Raw genomic sequence first — 6000 nt, forward strand, 5'->3', positions numbered from 1 at the left:
ACTGGATTAGCTTGAGGGATTTATCAAGTGAACCAGGATAAAATACTTGTGTGCTTCTCTCTTCTCTCTATCTTTATCCGCTGCACCATCTATCTTAGAGAAACCGAAAAGATTTACTTTAAATCTTAAGGGGAAAGTTTTTATATTGAAAACGCTATTCAACCCCCCCTTTTAGTCGTTTTTCACACCTTCATCCACTTCCTCCTCCAAAAGCGACCCTGATTCCACCGCAGCCGGCGGCCTCCGTTTAGAGGTCCCGGAGATCCCTGCTTACCGGCTAAAAACCTTCGCCACTCTGCCCCTTCCAGTCCAAGTAGCCCCCAAACACGAGGCCATAGACCAACCTTCCATCTTCCAAGATAGCAAACTCATTGTGGAATTCGTGGGTTCCTTGGGTGGCTTGTCCGATGATGACGAGTTTAACGCCAGACTCAGGATCTGGATTTGCCTTCCTGAGGACCACCCCTGGGCTCACAAGCTAGACGGCGACGTAAAGAGATCTCACTTTTTCTTTGCGTACGAATACATGTTTAACGAGCTTGGAATCAGGCTCCCTTTTTCGCCTTTTGTCCAAACCGTCCTCCGCGACATCAATGCGGCGCCCTGCCAACTTCACCCCAACGCTTGGGCCTTCATTCGATACTTTGAAATCTTATGCGTCGCGGTTGGCATCGCCCCATCCCCCACCAGTTTCTTCTACCTCTACGATGTTGACCCCAAATCCATCAAAAACAAAGGATGGATTTCCTTAAAGGCCCGGGCTGGCCGGAAGTGCCTGAATCCCCACAAAAGTAACGCGAAGACCTCATTCGCACGGAAGTACTTTCGCGTGGCGGTTCACCCCGCCTATCCGGAGGCCTTCACCCTTAGGGACGGGACCGCCCTTTTCCCTCTTTACTGGACGGAAAAGCCCAATGGGATTACTGATCCTTCCGAGGAATCCTTGCCCGCCAACGACAAAGCTTTTCTGAATCTCCTTGCCCCACTCCCCATCCTTGACTGCTCAACAGTCCTTGAGGGCGCTGGCTCCTCAAGGACTCCCAAATACTTAGGTCGTCCATGGCTTACTTCTATTATCGACATTTTCTTTCTCGCCTCTTATGTTGTTACTGATGTTTTTTCATTGTTGCAGAAGATATGAACTTCACAAACGCCGAACTCCTGAAAGCCCGCGAGAGGAGAATGGCTCGCTTTTCCCCAAAGTTCAACGCTGAGGGCGACGTGAAAAAGCGGGGCGGCGCCGAGAACCAAGGTGAGAGTGCCAAAGCCCCTAAGAGGAGAAAATTGGTCAAAGCCTCCTCCGTCGCCGGCCCTGCCAACCCTGGCGCTCAGCCCACCACTGCCGCTGCGTCTAAAGGCAAAAGTGTTGTTAAAGCCTCCGCCGCCACAGCTACCGAGACAATCACTGTCCCGACCCCCAAATCTACTACCGCGGACGTGGCCTCCACAGCCGTTGCCAAGTCCACTACTATTGGCGCTACAGCTGCCTCCACCGGCGCTACAACTACCTCTGCCGGTGCTACAACTACCCCTGCTGATCAGTCGCCAACTGCTGACACAACCGCCAACATCTCCCAACCCTCAGCCGTTGAGAAATCTGCCACCGCTAATGCCACAACAGCCGCGGCGTCGCCTGATGCTCCTGCCGAGGAGAAAATGAAAGAAAAAAAAACCCCCCAGTCCCCCCCTCGCCAGGACGCACCCCCTAGCCCACCCCCAACAGATGATGGGTGCCCCGCGTCTTCTCCACCTCGCCGCGAAGAGGGATCTTCTGATGTCGCCGCTACCCAGATCGAGCGAGCTCCTGGTAAAGAGAGCGGTTCCTCCACCTACTTCAACATGCTTCCCAACGCCATTGAACCTTCCGAATTCTTGCTTACCGGCCTCAACCGCGAAGTCATAGAGAAAGAAGTCTTGAGTCGGGGCATTAATGAAACCAAGGAGGAAACTCTTGCTTGTCTCCTGCGCGCTGCGTGCATCTTTGCCCATGCGTTTGAGAAGTTCAACGCCGCCACCGCCGAAGCCGAGCGGTTGAAGGCCGAGAGCGCTCAACATCAAGAAGCCGCCGCTGCTTGGGAAAAGCGCTTCGACAAACTGGCGACGCAGGCAGGAAAAGACAAAGTTCTAACCGACAAGTTGATTGGCTCGGCGGGAATTAAAATCGGCGAACTGGAGGATCAGCTGGCGTTGATGAAGGAAGAAGCGGATGACCTTGATGCAAGTCTTCAAGCTTGCAAAAAGGAAAAAGAGCAAACTGAGAAGGACCTGATCGCCAGCGGCGAAGCGCTGGTTGCTAAGGAGTCGGAGCTCGCAACATTGCGCGCTGAGCTGGAGTTAGTGAAGAAGGCGCTGGCGGAACAAGAGAAAAAGTCTGCCGAGTCCTTGGCCCTGGCGAGGTCTGACATGGAGGCGGTGATGCAGGCCACATCCGAGGAAATCAAGAAAACGACCGGCGCTCACGCCGAGGCCCTCGCCACGAAAGATGTCGAGATTGCTTCCCAACTGGCAAAAATCAAAGTGCTCGAGGACGAGCTGGCGATGGAGAAAGCCAAAGCCACTGAGGCGAGGGAACAAGCTGCTGACATTGCCCTTGACAACCGCGAGCGCGGTTTCTACCTCGCCAAAGATCAGGCCCAACATTTGTACCCGAACTTTGACTTTAGCGCCATGGGAGTAATGAAAGAGATAACCGCTGAAGGACTGGTTGGTCCTGACGATCCTCCCCTGATTGACCAACACCTCTGGACAGCGACTGAAGAAGAAGAGGAAGAGGAAGAAGAAGAAAACAATGAATAATGTAATTTTTAAGTCATTTAGCTTTTACTGTCCCTTTGTAGTGTACTTTTCCGCCATTCATCTATGTTTAAGCAACCCTTCGCCATAGCTTTTCATATCGCCATTGGATATTTTGTAAATCATGTTGGAATACTTTCGCTGTACATTTTTTGGTCGCCGCCTTCTTATTGCTTAAAAAATTTAAGAATGAATTCCATGAATGAATTTCATAGCTTAACACCCCACCACGCCGGAGTAATAAAATACTCAACATCCTGAATGTCCAAGCACTCGCCTTCCACCTTATTCATTCGCCGACCTTATATCTTGCGCTATTTTTTCACGCGTGATATGATTGAATTACGCCTAACGACTTCGTGCATTAATTTTAACTAGGACTTGTTGCTTGGTATTCCACCACCAAGACTTTAGACGTTTCCCCCAAAGGAAGAAACGGCCTCCATTCTCGAGGGCTTCGCCCGGGGCTTTGCCCGCTCGGGGCTTACAATGCTTGGATCCCAATGGCCATTTGGGAGTCCCAAGACTTTTGCCTAGTTAACGGTGCTCGTCGTATTCTGGCGAGACTTATCCAGCACATCGTTTACGGGACCGGCGATCACGTCAGACTTTCCAGGGGGTGATTCCCAGGCGTCAAAGGCCATTTGTGGAATCGCCGCCACCTTCAGGGTTCCAGCAGGCCCCTTTGGGGATCAAGCCTGTCCCACTTAGTGATCGCCGTAATTCTTTATGTCGATCGGCAATTCCGATCGTCAGGGAATCCCTGGAATTTTTGGACACGAATTTCGTGAATTTTCGTTTTATTTTATTGATGGAGCGCCTCATTAAAAAACTCCTTTCGGAGAAAAAGAGCACGCTTTGTTATTGCAATACATTGGAGAATTTGAAAACACTTTTCAGAAAATTTCAAAGATATCTGGCTCCGGCGACTCCGCCTTGTTCGCTTTCTCGCCTGCGATCAACTATAATAGTAACGCAAGCTCAAACCATTGAACGACCGAGGTAGCCGCCTTCCATCAAGCTCTTCTAAGTGATAGGCCCCATTACCAAGAACTTTAATAATGCGGTAGGGCCCTTCCCAGTTAGGCGTGAGCTTGTTTCCCGGGGCTCCCGATCGCCACTTGAGGACCAGGTCGTCGACCTGCATATCTCAGACGCGAACCCTGATGTTGAACTTTGCCGCCACGCGCTGCTTCATCGCTGTTTCCCGAATGTGCGCCTCGTCACGCGTTTCCGACAAAAGGTCCAACTCCGCCGCCATATTGGCTTGATTCTCCCCTTCAAAATCTGGCTGGGTTCGCCATGTGAAGTTGTCAATCTCCACTGGCAACATAGCATCAACCCCATAGGTCATTCTAAAGGGGGTTTCCCTTGTAGTGGATTGCACAGTGGTGTTGTATGACCATAGCACCACCGGGAGTTCCTCCAGCCAGGCTCCCTTAGCCTCCTTGAGCCGTCGCCTTAATCCACGCAGGATTACCCTGTTTGCAGATTCCACCTGCCCGTTTGCTTGCGGATGCTCCACAGAGGCAAACCTCATCTGTATGCCCATTTCCCTGCAAAATTCTCTAGTTTGGTTGCTTGAAAACTGGGTCCCGTTGTCGGATACGATCGCCCTTGGGATCCCGAACCTGCAAACAATTCGCTTCCAGTAGAAGTTGACTATCTTCGCAGAGGTTATTTTGGCCAGGGGCTCGGCCTCAATCCATTTAGTGAAATAATCCACCGCTACCAATATAAACTTCATTTGCGACCTGGCGATCGGAAAAGGCCCTACCAGATCCACCCCCCACATGGCGAAGGGCCATGGGGCGCTCATCGTTACCAGCTCCTTTGGCGGTGCCTTAGATAAATCAGCAAACACTTGACATTTTTTGCATTTTTTTACAAAGTCCATGCAGTCTTTCCTGAGGGTGGGCCAGTAGAATCCCGCCCTCAACACCTTGCAAGCCAAAGATCTCCCCCCAAAGTGGCTTGCGCACACTCCCTCGTGCACTTCAGACATTATCGCCTCGTATTTTTCCGGCGGTACGCATTTTAACAATGGCGCCGAAAAACCACGGCGATACAAATGTCCGTCGATGAGAGTATAGTGGCTCGCCTCTCGCCGTTGTTCCTTCGTGCATTGCTCCACTTCCGCTGGGTCCCCCGCTAAGATGGACAATATAGGTCCCATCCACGTCGCTTCCCTGTCCACGCATGCCACGAGGTCGCCTTCAATGCTGGGGAACGCCAGCGTTTCCTGAATCACACTTCTATTATTGCCGGGCTTCCGCGTGCTCGCCAATTTGGCCAACGCGTCCGCCCGCTGGTTTTCAGTCCGAGGAACATATTCCACCACAACCTCTTGAAAAAGTGTCATCAAATATCGCACTCGCTCTAGGTACTTGATCAGATTAGGATCTTTGACCTGGAAAGTGCCCTTCACTTGGTTCTCCACCAACTGCGAGTCCGTTCTTATCAACAAGCTTCCAATCTTTACTTCACGCGCCAATTTCAACCCGGCGATGAGAGCCTCATACTCTCCCTGGTTGTTTGTGGCCTTGAACTCGAATTTCAGCTATTGTTCCAGTACTAGATCTCCTGGTCCTTCCAACGTTACTCCCGCGCCACTGCCACTGCTATTGGAGGATCCATCTACAAAGAGAATCCACTGAGTGTCTACTCTTTCAAACCGATCTGGGGTCAATTCCACCACAAAATCAGCCAGCGACTGTGCGCCAACCTTGCCTCGTTTATCATATTGCAACCCATATTCGGACAATTCAACCGACCAGGCGACCAATCTGCCTGACAAATCCGGTTTTTGCAACACTTGTCTCAGGGGTAAATCCGTTCGCACCCTTACTGGAAAACTCTGAAAGTAAGGTCTTAACCGCCGGGCGGTGACGAGGACCGCCAATGCTGCCTTCTCGATTTTCTGGTATCTGACCTCTGCGCCCTGGAGTGTGTGGCTAACGAAATAAATAACTCGATGTTCGCCATCCACCTCCTGCAATATCACAGAACTCAGAGCACTATCACTCACAGCAAAATACAAGTGCAGCGGGTGCCCCTGCATTGGTTTTGACAGGATCGGCGGTGATGACAGGAGTTCTTTGAGGCGAACAAAAGCTTCCTCACACTCCGCTGTCCACTCGAATGCAGCATTTTTTCGAAGACACTTGAAAAATGGGAAAGATCTATCGCCAGACTTAGGGAGAAAAC

This window comes from Lotus japonicus, chromosome 3, assembly GCF_012489685.1.
Source record: "Lotus japonicus ecotype B-129 chromosome 3, LjGifu_v1.2".
Taxonomy (NCBI): Eukaryota; Viridiplantae; Streptophyta; class Magnoliopsida; order Fabales; family Fabaceae; genus Lotus; species Lotus japonicus.